At 45.6% G+C, this 18,114-nt stretch overlaps 1 protein-coding gene across 1 annotated transcript in view; it reads right to left on the reverse strand.

Moving 5' to 3' along the window:
* GFI1 (growth factor independent 1 transcriptional repressor) overlaps window positions 1-16,286 on the reverse strand; it is a 42,464-nt gene extending 26,178 nt beyond the window's left edge. Inside the window, exon 1 of the mRNA XM_073642591.1 lies at window positions 16,066-16,286. The gene's annotated coding sequence lies outside the window, so the exon portion shown is untranslated. The remainder of the gene's footprint in view (window positions 1-16,065) is intronic.
* Between the last annotated feature and the right edge of the window lie 1,828 nt (window positions 16,287-18,114).

Below are 18,114 nucleotides of genomic sequence, written 5' to 3' on the forward strand. Positions count from 1 at the left end.
CTATATCCCGGGAGCAGCTTGGCTACCCCAGTACTCAGGGGAGTCACATACCCTGCATGACTTTAGAGAAAAGCTGGATAGCCTCTTCCAGGTGTACCCCCTCACAGAAGAGCAAAAAGTGAGCATCCTGGTGGCCCAACTAACCGGGGCAGCTAAAAGGGAAGTAAAATCCTGGCCACCTGGGAGGAAGACTGTCGCAGGGATACTAACCCGGCTGAAGGATACCTTTGATACCCGCACCTCAGCCGAGATTAAGCTTAGATTCTACGGGTGCAAGCAGCGAGCGCATGAGAGTATAAGGGACTATGCACTAAACCTACAAGAGGCCCTGAGGGCCATTAGGCAGACCGACCCTGATGGAGTGGGAAACGAGGACAGGCTGTTGACTGAACAATTTATAGAGGGACTGTATTGTAATGCCCACCGAACCCAGTTGCGGGCGATGGCCTTACAGGATCCCCATCTGGGCTTTGCACAGTTCAAGGACAGAGCCATCCGGGTGCTCCGAGAACCGGCACCGGGTGGCGTTATGACCCACAGGCGCCCAGCTATTACTTACCACCAGGAGGCGGCGCCCTTGTCGGCAGGGCCTGTGGGAGCTGATGCGCAGGCTTTGGACAATGACCCGGCTCCAGACCTACACCATCAGGTCCAAGAGCTAGCTAAGAGCGTTGCTGCGCTAACCCGAACTGTGCAGTCTTTACAGGTTTCCACCCCAGGGAAGATCCAGCTGGCATCCGGACCGGAGGACATCCCGTGGCGTCGACCAAGGAGGACTCCACCGGCCAGAGGAAGACCCAGTGACCGATACAGCGAGGACGGACGACCCATCTGCCGCCGCTGCAATCAACCCGGACATATGGCAAGGTACTGTTCTTTAAACGGGCACAACCTGGGGTAGAGGGCCAACCCCCAGGAAAAAGATCACCAGGCCCATCGAACTGGCGCGACAGATATGTGGGAGGACGTCCAGTCTTGCCGGTGGTACTGGATGGCATTCCCATAAGTGCCCTATTGGACACCGGGTCGCAGGTCACCACCATCCCGTACGTGCTCTTTAAGCAGTACTGGAATGACTCGGATATTACCCGCTACCCTGACGACGACTTGAGTATCATCGCCAGCAATGGCCAGCCCGTGCCACAGATCGGATTTAAAGAGGTGACCATCAAAATCGGTAGAGTCGAACTGGCAGCACAGGGACTGATCATTGTAGATATTGACAAACATGAGAGTCACCCAAAAATAACTCTAGGAACTAATGTAATTGAAAATTGTCTTGCAGAGGTGATTTTCCTTTTACAGCAGGTTGCCAAGAACGCCAGCTCCGGCGAGCAGCGGGTGCTCCAGAAAGAGATCCGGGCACTGATGCGACAGCAACAGGTGGAACTCTCCGGCGGTGAGATTGGTAGCGTAAGAATGTGTGACCCTTTTCCTATTGCCATGCCCCCAAAAAGTGAAATGATGATTTGGTGCCGGGCAGCTATTGGTCTGAGAGGTAGGGATTACCAGGCAATGGTAGAACCAGTTTACTCAGACAGTAGGCCCACCATTTTGACAGCACGGGGGGTGGTTGATGTACGCCATGGGAGGGTGCCCGTTCGCATAATAAATATCGGGGAGAGGGAAGTGTACCTGCCCCGGTATGCCACGCTAGCCAAATTATATACCATTAACCAAAATTCTATACAATCTGTGGAACCCTTGCCTCCATCTCACCCGGAGGAAGGTAACGGCTCTAAGAAAAACATGGAGGACTGGTGTCAGCAACTACATCTGGGTACTGACTCCACTCCCTCACACCAGAAACAAGGAGTCTATCGGGTGGTTCAGGAGTACGAGAGAGTGTTCAGTAAACACCCGTTAGACTTCGGGCGAGTCAAGGGGGTAGAACACCACATCCCCACGGGAGACCATCCTCCTATAAAAGAGAGGTATCGACCCGTACCCCCTGCCCACTACCAACACGCCAAGGGGATGCTTAGAGACATGAAGGAGGCTGGGGTGATCAGGGATAGCTGTAGCCCCTGGGCAGCTCCACTAGTCTTAGTCAGAAAAAAAGACAACACCATGAGGATGTGTGTAGATTACCGGAAAATCAACCGTATCACACACAAGGATGCGTACCCCTTACCAAGGATAGAGGAGTCATTGGCTGCTTTAAGATCTGCTAACTTCTTCTCTACCTTGGATCTCACTAGCGGGTACTGGCAGGTTCCTGTAGCAGAGGCGGACCGGGAGAAGACCGCATTCACCACCCCGATGGGACTTAGCGAGTTCATCTGCATGCCGTTCGGACTCTGCAACGCACCAGGAACCTTCCAACGACTAATGGAGTGTTGTCTGGGCCACAGAAACTTCGAGACGGTCTTGTTGTACCTGGACGATGTCATCGTATATTCCAAGACGTATGAGGACCACCTGAAACACCTGGCGGAAGTGTTCGAAGCTCTGGCGAGTTACGGCCTAAAGGTGAAACCCTCCAAGTGTCACCTCCTGAAACCAAAGGTGCAGTACCTGGGACACGTGGTGAGCGCTGACGGAGTGGCTCCCGACCCTGATAAGATCACCGCAATTAAGGAATGGCCAAGCCCCTCCAGCGTAAAAGAAGTGCGGCAGTTCCTCGGGTTGGTAGGCTACTACCAAAGGTTTATTCCCGGTTTCACCAAAAAGGCAGCACCTATGCAGGACCTCCTGATAGGCCAGTCCCGGAAGGCCAAGAACCAGAAGCCGCCCTTCAAATGGGAGGAGTTGGAAGAAGAGTCCTTCCGCCAGCTGAAGATGGCCCTCACGGGGGACAACATCCTGGCGTACCCGGATTATAGCCAGCCCTTTATCCTCTACACCGACGCCAGTAACATCGGGCTAGGAGCCGTACTGTCCCAGATCCAGCAGGGGAAGGAACGAGTAATCGCCTACGCCAGCCGAAAACTGCGACCCACCGAAAGGAACCCCGAGAATTACAGCTCATTTAAGCTAGAGTTCCTGGCCGTAGTATGGGCAGTCACCGAGCGCTTTAAGCATTACCTCGCTTCTTCCCGGTTCACCGTGTACACGGATAACAACCCGTTGACACACCTGGACACGGCAAAACTCGGTGCCCTGGAGCAGAGGTGGATGGCCCGTCTGTCCAACTACGAGTTCACAATCAAATACCGGGCCGGACGCTCCAATACCAACGCGGATGCCCTGTCCAGGATGCCCAACCTGCCGGACGAAGGAGAAGATCCGGAGGGACTGGAAGAAGTTGAACTCCCTGCGTTCCACCGTCATGGGACTATCCAGTATTCCCACCGGGTAAGGAGTAAGCAGGCTGCTACGTTGAACCCCTTACCTCACTACAACTGGGCGGAAACGCAAGACAGCGACCCTGCCGTCCGACTGGTGAAGGAGATGCTGACTCGCCCGGAGGCTTGCCTTGAACCAGACGCTCCGGAGGAAGCCAAACAACTATGGGCAGAGAAGAGTCGACTGTTCCTTTACAAGGGGAAGTTGTGCCGCAGAATGGTTAACTCCCGGACGCATGAACTACTCTGGCAAGTAGTGGTGCCACGAAGAGACGCAGCCATGGTGATGGAGGCATACCACGACGGAGCTGGACACTTCAGGTGGAAGAAGCTGGAGTTCCTGCTGCGCGAGCGATTCCACTGGGTAGGCATGAGGGGAACCATTGAGAAGTGGTGCAGAGACTGTGGCCCGTGCAACCTGAGAAGGAAGGACCGTGCCAGCCAGAAGACTCCCCTGCAGTCCATCGTCACCCGGCAACCGTTGGAACTGGTAGCCTTGGATCATGTAAAACTGACCCCAAGCAGAAGTGGCTACGTCTACGCGTTAACCATCGTGGATCATTACTCCCGGTTCTTGGTTGTCGTCCCCGTCAAGGACTTAACGGCTCAAACAGCAGCTAGAGCCTTCCAGCAGCACTTTTGCCGTCCACACGGGTACCCGGACCAAGTGCTGACGGACCAGGGACCTGCCTTTGAAGCGGAGGTCTTCCAGGAATTCTGCAATCTGTATGGCTGCCGGAAGATAAGGACGACACCCTACCATTCGCAAACTAATGGACTTTGTGAGAAAATGAACCAGGTGGTAATGGATCTTTTAAAAACGTTGCCCCTGGAAGAACGCAGTCTGTGGCCTGAGAAGTTGCCCGATCTGGTGGACCTATACAACCACATCCCGGTAGGTTCCACCAACTGTACCCCGGCTTACCTAATGAGGGCAAGACCTGGTAAGTTACCTGTTGACCTGGAAATGGGAGTCCTGACACCCGAGGACACTTCACCAGAAACAGACTGGGACATGGAGAGGCAGCAGCAGTACCAGAGAGTACAGGAGAGCGTGGAGCGAAGTCTCTGTCAGGCTAGGGAAAGACAAGAGAAAACTTACAACCAGTATGCTCCCGCTGTTCCCCTGGTACCCGGAGAGCAGGTCTTGAAGAGGAAGAGACGGCTCCACAAGTTGGACGACCAGTGGGAAAAGGACCCGTACACCGTACTGCCCTCAAGCCACGAGAACCCGAAGGTTTGTACCATCAGTAAAGACGGAGGGGAAACCACAGCTATTGTATCCCGGGACCACCTGAAGAAGTGTCCCGAACAACTGAGGAACCCTGAAGAGGAACAAGAAGACCATCGACCCGTAGAGGAAAGGGAAGATATGGTTAGTACTGTGCTCGGGGACTTCCCTCGGTCTTGGACTCAAGTCAATGGTGCAGTTGTGGTACCCGTACTCACCTTCCTCCAACCAGCATCCCAAGCACCTACGGAGCAACAGGTAGAGCTGGAAGAACAGCCGGTCCAGGAGGCAGAAGACCCCACACCCGCAGACCAGGAGGATCAACCCTCTGCTTGCAGTGAGCCTGCCATATCCCTAGTGAGCCAAAGAGCCGGTAGACAGCTGCCCAGTTTACCCTTGACAGCTCCTACACCCTGTAGTTCAGGGCTAGGCAGTCAGCTCCGTAGGTCCACTAGGGCAGGGTTCCCCAACTCCAGTCCTCAAGGCCCACCAACAGGTCATGTTTTCAGGATTTCCTTAGTATTGCACAGGTGATGGAATTATTGCCTGTGCAGGTGATGGAATTATTGCCTGTGCAATACTAAGGAAATACTGAAAACATGACCTGTTGGTGGGCCTTGAGGACTGGAGTTGGGGAACCCTGCACTAGGGCCACTAGAGGCCAGTTACCCGCACGGTGGAGGATTTGAAGTGTATAAATTGTTTTATTTATGTTTACCTGTGTATTGTTGCTTGTGTATAATTTTGTGTTTCTAGTTATTTGTAGGAGTCCTTGGTGGATTTACCGGGAATCCTTGTACATAGTTGGAGCGTAACCCAGGACGGACTAAAGACTGTTAAGGACTCGGGGTAGGACAAACCCCTACCTGGTTACGTCTCCCTGTTTTGGTGAAATGGACACCTTGCTTTTCTTCAAAGACTGCACCCGGTTACGGACATGCCGTAACCATCTTTATATGTTTTTCTTATTGTATTATTATTGTTTTTATCTTGTTATGTTTTTCTAAAATATGTTTAGTCCCGGAGTACTAAATTTCACTAGGGGGGAATGTGACACCCCAGGGGTCTGGTTGCCACAGTGATAGAGATGTTATGTCTGAGAGCAGGTGGGAGGTCCTTTGGTCAGGGATCCTGTGCATGCCACACCTCCTGCCCAGTCTTGGGAGGGGAAGAACTTCCCCTATATAAACCCGGGGCTGAAGCAGGGTTAGGAGTCAAGGAGAGTAGAGACAAGAGACAGTCATAGGAAGAAACAGCTGGAGCTCAGTGGGAGCAATACTACTACGAGTCAGGGGCTGGCAGCTGCAGAGCTCGCCCTGACTGAGAAGCTTTCTTACCGGACCCGGCGTCCGAGGCTGTGGGGACTAACTCTTACCCAGCAGCAGAAGCCGACCGGCAGGGGATTTCAGGTCCTCAGGCCCAGAAACCCGAAGGCACGGTCACACGTGTGGGACCAGCACCGCCATCGTGGAGCGGAAGCCAATAGAAGGCCCCGAGTCACCGGCCATACGGGTGAGCACCACACGGTACACTCAGGGACGTGGGCTACTTATATCCGCTTCTAGCAAGGTAGCCAGAAGAGTACAGTCAGTTTGGGAGGCCTACAACTCCGCCTGGCCAGGGGAGTTCCCATCTGCTCAAGGACTGACCAGGCCCCGTTCGCTAGCCAGTACTCCGGGAGGGTCTATCGTTGTTACCAGTAAAGACCCTGAATTACACCGCACCGTCTCTGAGTGGTTCCTGCTACCCCCATCTTCCACGTCGGCTGCCCTGAGGCCATACCCCTCCCGTTGGGGGTTATACTATCACGCTGCACAATTCTACACCGGCCTCAGCGGTCTGCCCTGAAGCGGCAGCTCCATAGCTGCAAATCAACGGGTGGCGTAGTCGACACTCAAATAACATCTATCAAGACTGCCACACACTGAGTCTGACCCCCTGGGCACGGACCGGGTCCCCGCCACTCGGAGACTACAACCCTCATCTGATCCGGTTCCGGGTAAGCCCCCGTGCGCGAGACGCTGCGCGACACAGCAGGCCCAGGGGCGCGTCATTAATATTATAGCACCATTTGTTCCCACAGGAAAACAATTATTGTGCAGTACTTTGCAAAACTATTTTTAACCCTAATCATTGTGTTAGAGTATTTTGCATTTTACTTGCTGTACAGATCCCACCAGAGTGGGACACTGCTTAGCAGCACAAACCGCTTCCAGTCTGTGACCGATTAAAAAGCAGAATAACAGCTGCCTGTGGTCGATTATGCCCTTCCCATTTGACTGGGAGATTAGATGCAAGAGTGGAGCTGTTTCTAGGAAAAAGCAGTTCACTTTATAATCTTAAATAACTATTTGATTACATTTTCGGTGAATACAAATTTAAAAAAAGCCCAAAATGTTAAAATACCAAACTTACCGATACGTCACTTTTGGGCTCCTGTACTATCTAAAGCTGCTGCTATTTGTTTTGTTGGATGACATGTTTTTTGCATTGGATTTCATTAAATGATGTTCTGGGTTATATTTGCCAATGCTCCCGCAACATCTGTAAGGTTAGCAGAAATAGGGGAGACCTCCTAAACTTCCGGGAGAGCCGGCACATCTCCCCGGCACAGTCAAATCCTCTCAGTAAGATTTCTTGTGCAAGATGCCGCAGGAACTGACTTCTAGTCGTGCATTTAGGGAGTGGGAAAAGAGGTTGTAAAATGAATAGAAGGGGAGTGACTTGTAAAAGAGGCATGGTTTGTGAAAAAATGATGACAACGCGTTTTGTGGACACCGAACATCATGACATCTCCTAGAAGGGTCTGGGTAAAAGTTGTCCAGTAAGTTCTGGGTCAACGAGTTAACACTAAAAATTATGGGTAAAACAGTATGCAGACAGAATGGATATTAAAGAGGTATTCCCAAGTTGAGAAGTTATCTCCTCTCCCTGGAATAGGGGATAACTTCTTGATCGTCAAGTTTCTGATAGCTGAGACCTCCACTGATCCCAAGAACTGGGGCTCTGCTGGTCTTCGGCATTACCATAAGAATGACTGGAGTGGCAGTGTATGTGATCGACCACCACTCCATTCACACTGGTCTCTCTAGAGATCAGGATCTGTGGGGGTCACAGCTATCGGACCCCCAGTGATTGGGAAGTTCTCTCTTATTTCTATTACAAACTTGGGAATACCTCTTTAAGGGTCATGCACTGAACCACCTTCAAGCTGTGACTTCCAAACCTCTTATTGATGCTTCTTAGGCCTCATTGAAACATCCGTTTTTTTCACGTACGAGAAAAATTGACCAATTTTTTTCTATCATAGTTTCATCCTAATGTAATCAGAGGTTAGTCCGAGTGTCATCAGAGGTTGGTCCGAGTGTCATCAGAGGTTGGTCCGAGTGTCATCAGTGTTTCTTGAAAGTTAAAACAAATGAACACAAAATCTCTATTCTTTTTCTATGTAGTAGTCCGTGAAATTTGGACCACAATCAGATGGCATCAGAGTCTGATATTTTCACGGACCCATTGACTAGCATTGTCGATTTGGATCCGATATTCGGATCATAATTGAACAAGTCTTCAAGATTTTGCACTGGCCACACAAAATCACGGACATGTTAATGACCCCATAGACGATCACAGATACGAGTGCTTTCCGTGAAGACCACAGACAGCACTTGAGCGCGAAAACGGATGTATGAATGTGTAAAGATGTGTAAAATAGCAAAACCACTGTCATTTTTTTCTTTTTAAGGGGTGGAGGGGTTGTCTCCCCATCACAGATGGGGCTTGGTGCTGGGTTGTGTCAGCTAATAATCTTATATATATGCAACTGAAGTATAAAAACTCTTTATGTGTGCTCAGTGTTTGACTTAATCTCAACTCTGTTTATACCCAGGTGGAAATCTTTCTCTTACTTGTAATGTCAAGGCCAAATATTCTGATAATTGTGGTTGTTAATGTGAGAAATACATGTCCATTCCCACCTGGCTCACCACAAAACCCAACTAGAAGCAGCAGCATATGGGAAACCTGGGAGTGTGTCTGACATTTAACCAGCGGGCATGTTCTAAAGTCCACAGCCCCCGTAACAACATCTCACATACCAAACCTATTGTGGCGTAATAGCTGCAGGTCTGCGGAGCCCGATTATTTATGTATGAGCGCACGCCATGTGGCTGATGGAGCATTAAACCTGTCTGACTTTTCTAAGGAACCAAAAATGGAGATTGTTGGTAACGATAAAATCAAAACTATGTCAGAAAATAATCAGTGTCAAACCATCCAAGAGATATAATAACATTAAAACTTATAACTAATATTGAGTTGGCCCCCCTCACTGCACCAAAATACCAGCCATGGAGTCACAAGACCTTTGAGGGTCCCTCGTGTCTGTCATCAAGATGATTGCATCAGATCCTTTAAATCTTTCTGGTCATTTTTCATTCAAAAATTTTCATTTTTCATTTCTCTCTTTCACAAACCAAAACGTATTTATTTTTCCACTGACATAGTCACATAGGGCTTGATTTTTGCAGGATGAGTTCTAATTTTGAATGATACTATTCATTTTTATCATATAATGTACTAAAAAATAAGGGGAAAAAGTCCAAATTGTGTGTAATGGGTGAAAAAAATGCAATTCTGTATTTTTTTTTTCTACGACATGTATTGTGCAGTAAAAATGACCTGACAATATGGTTCTCCTGATCACTATTGGTTAAAAAAAAATCTGAACTTTGTTAAAAATAATAAAATAAAACATTTTTAGGCCTCCATTTTCTGCGACCTATAACATTTTATTTTTATGCCAATGGAGATGAGTGAGGCTCGGTTACTGCAGTCTGAGCTGGTGATTTCATTGATACAATTTTGAGGTACATGTGATGTTTTAATTGCATTTTTTTACTGCATTTCTTTGAGGGGTAAGTGTCATGACTGAAAAATGGCAATTCTGTACTTTGAAATGTTTTTTTTTTCTTTTTGGTATTTAATGTATGGTTTACATAATTTCATCTATTTATATATCGGATTTTTATGGCCACATCATTATTAAATATGTTTATTTTTTAATGTTTTTTTATTAAATAATTACTATATTTTTTAAATCCTTTATTGGATTTGAACCTGCGATCAACCATACTATGTTCTGCAGTCCTACAGTACTGCATTATGTAGTGTGATTAAAGTTCACGCTAACTTTCCCCTCTCTGTCATTTTATCAAATCAGATAATCTGATGGACTCTGTTCTTTTACCTGGATAGATCCAAATTTGAGGGCTCCCCGTTATCACTCCTAAGTCTTTCTTCAATAAGATTTTATCAGTAATGACTACATTTATCTGGTCTAGCAAACTGACTGAAATCAATCCCAAAGACCCCAAAATGCTGGCCAATCCAACCTTTATTCCTACTACATTTCCTCTCATCTCACCCAATTGGTACACAGGCACAGAAACTTTGATTCCAAATTATGGGTCAAGTTGGAGTCTTCCCTCTGTCTACCCTCCCTCACAATTGTTTTCTTATACCCCACCATCTCTTCCATACCCACACTTTATTGCTTTTTGTAAACTAAGAAAGCATAAAAGCCTGTCTTTACCCCTGTTCTGTGCTACCTGCGGTTTAGGTGCTGGTCCGGTGCAGGATGTTTTAGGGTTGTTGACTTCATTCGAGATTGCTCGTCAATGACCTTGGACTACCTAAACAATGCAACAAATTCCTGTCCCTTAGGTTTTTGGAGAGCAAACCAAGTACACTGCTCAAAAAAATAAAGGGAACACTCAAATAACACATTCTAGATCTGAATGAATGAAATATTCTCATTGAATACTTTGTTCATCTTGCAAGATCTGAGGACACACTCCAGCCACATGAGGTCTGGCATTGTCCTGCATTAGGAGGAACCCAGGGCCAACCGCACGAGCATATGGTCTCACAAGGGGTCTGAGGATCTCATCTCAGTACCTAATGGCAGTCAGGCTACCTCTGGCGAGCACATGGAGGACTGTGCGGCCCTCCAAAGAAATGCCACCCCACACCATTACTGACCCACTGCCAAACCGGTCATGCTGAAGGATGTTGCAGGCAGCAGTTCGCTCTCCATGGCGTCTCCAGACTCTGTCACGTCTGTCACATGTGCTCAGTGTGAACCTGCTTTCATATGTGAAAAGCACAGGGCGCCAGTGGTGACTTTGCCAATCCTGGTGTTCTGTGGCAAATGCCAAGCGTCCTGCACGGTGTTGGGCTGTGAGCACAACCTCCATCTGTGGACGTCGGGCCCTCATCCCACCCTCATGGAGTCGGTTTCTAACCGTTTGTGCAGACACATGCACATTTGTGGCCTGCTGGAGGTCATTTTGCAAGGCTCTGGCAGTGCTCCTCCTGTTCCTTCTTGCACAAAGGCAGAGGTAGTGGTCCTGCCCCCTCCACGTATCCTGGTGTACTGGCCTGTCTCCTGGTAGCGCCTCCAGCCTCTGGACACTACGCTGACAGACACCGCAAACCTTGCCACAGCTCGCATTGATGTGCCATCCTGGATGAGCTGCACTACCTGAGCAACTTCTGTGGGTTGTACAGTCTGTCTCATGCTACCACGAGTGTGAAAGCACAACCAACATTCAAAAGTGACCAAAACATCAGCCAGAAAGCATTGGTACTGAGATGTGGTCTTTGGTCCCCACCTGCAGAACCACTCCTTTATTGAGTGTGTCTTGATAATTGCCAATAATTTCCATCTATTGTCTATTCCATTTGCACAACAGCATGTGAAATTGATTGTCAATCAGTGTTGCTTCCTAAGTGGACAGTTTGATTTCACAGAAGTTTGATTTACTTGGAATTTTACTCTGTTGTTTAAGTGCTCCCTTTATTTTTTTTGGGCAGTGTACAACAGTTCCTTTCCTCCTGGATCCTTTCTACACCACTCACTCGCCACCAAAAGTCAATGAAACTGCTATGACTGCACTAACGTACAAACACACACTCTGTTTGCTTTACCATGTTGGGACCTACTCCACAGCAGAATTGGAATGGGCATAAATTTCTCTGTGTTAAAAACGTAACAGTGTGGGCTATATCAGCTCCTGGCATGTTGCGTATTAATCTTCTATAGTTTCCAAGAGGCAGGTTACAGATTTCTCCAAAAAAGTTGGTATAGCGTGCCATCCAAATTGCAAACACTCATGCCTTCCCAGTCCTGACATGGATGCACCAATTAGGGTACTACCCGTTATATCTTTTTTGACTGCCCAATTTTAGCTCCTGTTTGACTGGATGTCTGGAGATTTGCATTCACTTTTAACATTTTCCTTGGCAATTTTTTATGTTGCAACACAATGACATTACCCTGAAGTTATACTGTCCTTCCTAAGATACCCAGTCAATGCAGCTAGGCCATGTGTCAGAACAGTGTGGACACGTATCGAGATCTTCTCATTGAACCTCTGGTTGCTAAAGGATAAATATAACAGGCAAATGGAGGATCTCATATTTCAATTCTACAATTTCCATTGCATATTCTTAAACGGGTTATTCAAGAATGTGACAATATTGGCCCCCATCACAAATTTCAAACTGCAACCCTTCATAATCACATGTCAAGATCGGTTGTAGCCACAATAAACACTGCTCGAGACGTGTCTCAATTGTCATATGGGCAGCATCATGAACAAACCTATCTGATCTGTTCACTTAAGGCCCCGTCACACTTAGCGACGCTACAGCGATCCTGACAATGATACGACCTGTCAGGGATCGTTGCTGCGTCGCTATGTGGTCGCTGGTGAGATGTCAAACAGTCAGATCTTCCCAACGATGCAGCAACGATACGGTGACCCGTAGCGACCTGTAAAACGATGCACGCCTATGTGTCTTAGTTCTGAGTCGCCAATGAGGTCGTTGGTAAGGTGTCAAACACACCGATGCATGCTACCCAGCGGGACCTCAACCATCAAAAAAAGGTCCAAGCCATTCCGACACGACCAGCGATCTCACAGCAGGGGCCTGGTCGCTGCTACGTGTCAAACGTAGCGAGATCGCTGCTGGGGTCGCTGTTGCGTCACGAAACTTGTGACTCAGCAGCGATCTCGCTAGCGATCTCGCTTAGTGTGACGGGGGCTTTAGCCACAGAGCAGGGCTGTAATAGAAGAATGAAAAAAAAACAATAGAAGGAAAAAAAACTTCTGGGATGGCTAAGTAGAACAAAGTTTTTTTTTCCTCCAGCTTCAGTTCTGCTGCATGATCAGTTAGTCTCTGTGCCCTGTTGTAAGCGGTTAGACTGACTCAGCAGAACTGGAATATAAATGACCACAGTGCAGGATGAAGATGGAGAAGAAAAAACCCATTGCGCTTAGCAGGCCTGGCGTCAGCAACCGGGCAAGTGCCGGGCCCCTGAGCAGACGGGGGGGCCCACTTGCCATCGGGCACCTCGGTGCACTATGGGGCGCGTGAGCGGAGGAGTCTGTCTGATGCCAGCGCCTGCGACTTGGCCCCTCCCTCCCCCCGCTTGCTCAGGGCCCCGACACAATACTTACCTCTCTCCGTTCCTCCGCAGGTCCTGTATCTTCCGCGTCTTCTGACTGTGACGTCTCAGGTCAGAGGGCACGATGACGTCTTTCCAGCGCGACCTCTGCTGAGCAGTCACAGGACAGAGAGCGGGAAGACGGCAACGCTGAGGAGACCGGAACAGAGCAGCGGCAGCAGCAGCAGGAGAGGTGAGGTGAGTATTTGATTTTTTTATTTTTTCATGTATGGATGCATGGAGCATTACATGGGGCTCAGTTTGCATGGAGCATTATATGGGGTCCGTCCTGCATGGAGCATTATATGTGGGCCAGTATTCTGTATGGAGCATTATATGGGGTCCATTATTCTGTATGGAGCCTTATATGGGGTCCATTAATCTGTATGGAGCATTATATGGGGGCCAGTATTCTGTATGGAGCATTTTATGAGGGCCAGTATTCTGTATGGAGCATTATATGGGGTCCATTATTCTGTGTGGAACATTATATGGGGTCCATTATTCTGTGTGGAGCATTATATGAGGTCCATTATTGTGTGTGGAGCATTATATGAGGTCCATTATTCTGTATGGAGCATTACATGGGGTTCATTTATTCTGTATGGAGGCATTACATGGGGTCCATTATTCTGTATCGAGCATTACATGGGGCTCCTAATGCTGTATGGAGAACTATACTATCCGGTCTGCACTGTGCGCTGTGGGGATTTGCCGGTTTCTGAGATATTGAAGAATTTTCAATAGATATCACTCATATAATGTAAGAAGTAAGTGAAATCTTTGGCATTGTACTATATCTATATTCCTCTACCTTATCTTTGCATCATGAATCGTTGTATGTGTTAAAGGGGCCCACTGAGACTCTTTCGCCCAGGGCCCACGAAAACCTGGAGCCGGCCCTGGTGCATAGTCAGGAGAGATTTTTTTTTTCTCTCCTTCTTCAACCCTGCTCCACAGCTGAGAGAATACATCTAGGATGGTTTGCAGTTTGAAATATGTGATGGCAGACATATTTATCACATTCTTAGAGAACCTCTTTAGAGACCTGGCATTACTAGTTTGAGTACCAGGATTGCACATAATATAAAATTATCTTGACTCAATTAATGGGCGTGTTTGGCTTTCAGTTTGGCCAACGGGTAGGGATATCCCCCATTTCCCTTTTTTTCTTTGTATATACTCTGTCTCTATATTACCAAAAGTGCTGTTCTTGGTGCCTGTGCTTTCTGGTTTATCATAAATAATTATATTGCTTTAGTTTAGTGCCCCAGTGCCCTATTTGAATGTTTATTTGATTTTTCTGTTTAATCAAGAATGTATTAATATAAAATAGTTACCACATAATCTGAAACAGTCTAACATTAGTCAATGGAAATTTTCTAAGTTTTCCAATACAAACCAAAGTATATAGCATATCCAGTATACAGTTTACATATAGCATGCACTATAACTCTCATGTGGTGCCACTGTGTTAGGGCACACCTCGCAGGAAAAGAGGAAGCATCTGCGGCTGTTATGGATCACATGAAGGGTGGGTTATCCTCATGCATTTCTCACCATGTTAGTGTGAATTTGGTCTGAGATCATCTCTTTACATTAAGATTGCACAACTTTTCCGGTGTGAATTACCAAAATTGAGATTTACGGTATTTTGACAGATTATATGCAACAATTGCCCAATAGGCAGAGATTCTATTTTTTGGACTCTTGCCCTAATCTCCTGGTCTCTGGCCTAAGCAAGGAATAAGGGTTCACTGTCTGTTTTGCTAATGCAGGGTCTAAGGACACCATGGACGACACAGGTATTTTAGAGCTCACAATCTCTTCAGACCTGTGTAAGATACAACAAAGTAGCACTTTTTTGGAATGATTATGTATTAGGCCCTGTTTACACTACGTTTCTAAAGTTAGTTGAATGATTCCGTATGAATAACGCTTAAGACAGGAAGGAGATGAACCCCCAATACGGCTGTAGATTGCTATTACATAGTAGCAAACTACATTTCTGTGCTCATTTGAAATGACAAATATTTCCAGAAAAAAAACACAAATAGAGTTTATTTGAACCCCGGTTGTTCGTGTTGGGGGTTCATCTCATTTCATTTTTTTTTTAGTTAGGCAGAACTAAAGAATGCAGTGTGAACAGGGCTTTAATCAATACCATGAGGATTAATTATAACCAGGAGAGGAGCTTGATTTATATTTCGTCTCCCTCCCCCAAGATGTACGTGTCCATATTTCTAGAAGGTAAAAGGCAAAAAAAATACAGAAAAATAACAAAAAAGTTAAATAAATATAAGACATAATTGTTTTTCTGCCTTTGTATTATCGTTGTGTAGACATACAAATATTCTTAAATTTGAGCCCCAGGAAACACTGACTTCAACCTACTTCTGATGAAAAACTAACAGATGTTAGACAAGACAATGAAAAATGTGGTTAGGCAATGACCACATCCAAACAAGAAGGCACCAGACAGCAGTAATGGTGTCTACGAGCTCCAACAGGTTTATCCTTTTTGACTAACGAGCATATAGATCTCATTGCTCTTTCATTCTTGTTATTTGTCAAAGGTGTCAATCTGTGCCATGTTGTTTCTGATATTTTGGGCACTATGTAGTTGGGAGGGATAGGAGGGGCACCAACATTGAAAAGGTATAATTATCTCTATCTTCAATACTTAGCAAAGCAATGAAAAAAGGCAAAACATTTTATACTAAGCCAAATTAATTGCATTAAGTATCTTCGAGAATTTGCAGATTGTACAAAGCCCCCTTTTACCATATTAAAGACCGATGCCGTTATTGCACAGATTAGGCTACACATGCATTATAATACACGTGACCACATCACTAACATCATAGTCATTCATCATAAGTAGAGACAGCCCACGGCTTTAATCTGTTACTTTAATATTAAGGTCTGGGTATTACTTTACATTTCTGGCACAGATTTCCTATAACTTTTGCTACTAATTAGTATATTAATGCTCTAAAAGTTGTGGCATCATGTATTAAAATAAAATGTAAACTTACCTAATAGGTAGCAAAGTGAAATGTGAGATGTTTTATGCATTTGGCTGTCATCAGTTAGAGGCGCAATTTATAAGTCTCTTATTTTTAAAGCAGTGGAAACCGCAAAATCCACTTCCTGAATGTCAGTAGTTCAGAAAAGTCTATAGGGCAGCTTTCCTCTTTCTTTTCCTCCTGTTTAGTATCTGGAGTACAGAAACGTTATGGCGAGTTTCTCTGTGTAACTGAACTAAAATCACATACATACATACCGAGAGCACGTCTCGAAATACAGCCCCCCTCAACTTCCGTAACAGCAGATTTAAGACACAGATTGACTCAGTGGACTGAGATGTACAGTCTGAAATGATGCTGATAAGTTTCAGTGAACTTATGACAATCAGCTCGTGTTTTTTTCCATTTGAACCCATGTAACTAATATTGTGCTCTGGAAGTTTCACCTTAAACTCTCTAAAGTTAGTTCACTGTGTTAATGATACTGAAAGGGACGTCGCAGCCTCACACAGCTTAAATAGTATGGGGGCAATTAAACATGAGGGGGATTTTTTAAATCAGTTTAGCTTGGGGGTGCCTTACAGGTATTTGCATCAGATTTATTAAACTCTCAGCCGATGTTTGATACATTTGGTGCATCTATACTTATTACACTTGCTGGAGTGACTTTGTGGCTTTTTTTGTAACTTTTCATAATTCATAAATCAGGCTTGAACCTATCTAACAGTAACTTTCCCACACATTTCATTTTTTTTTAAAGTGGAGAGAACAGCATGAAATCTTAAAAAGTAACACGTTTTTTCCTAAACGAAAGCTGTGAATTTTTGATGGCAAAAATTGACACAAAAGCCCTTAGAAATTTCTACCTGATGACTTGTAGAAGTTGTAGGGCAACTTTTTTTTATCCCCCCCCCCCCCCCCCTCTCCCCACAGACACTTTTTGTATGGGAAATTCAGCACAGTCATTCCCCATTCCGATCATTTGGTTCCATTGTCCAGATCATGTTTAAAATCATTTAAAGTGGAAATTTACTGTGGGCACTTTTTTCAATGTAGTTTTAGACTGGCTAACTTCACATATGTACTAGTTTGTCACCTACTATTTAAAACATATGTACACTCATCCAAGCCGAGTGTACATGTGTATGGAGAGTCGGGAGGAATTGATGCAGGCTGAATGAACCTTTAGTCGTCAGCTCCATGCTTGTGTATTATTTGATAAAGGTGCAAAGGTACTAAAGAAACTTTCATCTTTTTCTACCAGATCACATTGCATTTATCTTTGTTCTGAGCTCAATACTAAAGGGAAAAAAAAAAAGGTAAACTTATCATCAATCATATCAGTCGTCTTCAGGGGATGTAAATACTTCTATTTTACTACCTTTGCTACTTCCTGAAAATACTAGTTTTAGTTTAGGCATAGGAGGCACATGTAACGACTGTTAGTCCCTATGGGGAACAGTACAACATATTAGATTCCTTGGTCACATGTGTGTGATATTCAAAAGACTTGTTGTTTTGTTTTTTTTCTCCATTGTGAATAATAGAAATTATATGCAGTAAGTCACTGGTTAGATCAACTATTCACAATTCACGGGATATCAAAAGGTTGACAGAATCTGAGATTAATCAATGATATTTGTTGCTGGGAGTGTGTTTTCTGTCTTATCTGCTGCCACATACAGTGAATGTAAAAAGTCTGCACACCCCTGTTAAAATACCAGGATTTTGTCATGTAAAAAAATCATAATAGAATAATTTTTCACCTTAAATGTCACCCATGATCTGTATAATTCAATTGAAAAATAAACTGAAATCCTTCTAGGTACAAAAAGAAAAATAAAGAATTAAAATAATGAAATAATGTGGTTGCATTTATGCAAACCCTAAAACTAATACTTTGTTGAAGACACTTTGAATTTATGGCAGCTTTCAGTCTTTTTGGGTAGAAGTCTATCACTATGGCACATCCAAAATTACCAATCTTTGCCAGCCCTTCCTTGCAGTAGCTCGAAGTCTTCTGGTAAACCAGTCTTTTGTTAATTTGGAGGTATTGGA

This window comes from Phyllobates terribilis, unplaced genomic scaffold (genome assembly GCF_046119375.1).
Source record: "Phyllobates terribilis strain yellow unplaced genomic scaffold, ASM4611937v1 Scaffold_8__6_contigs__length_399053987, whole genome shotgun sequence".
NCBI classification, from domain to species: domain Eukaryota; kingdom Metazoa; phylum Chordata; class Amphibia; order Anura; family Dendrobatidae; genus Phyllobates; species Phyllobates terribilis.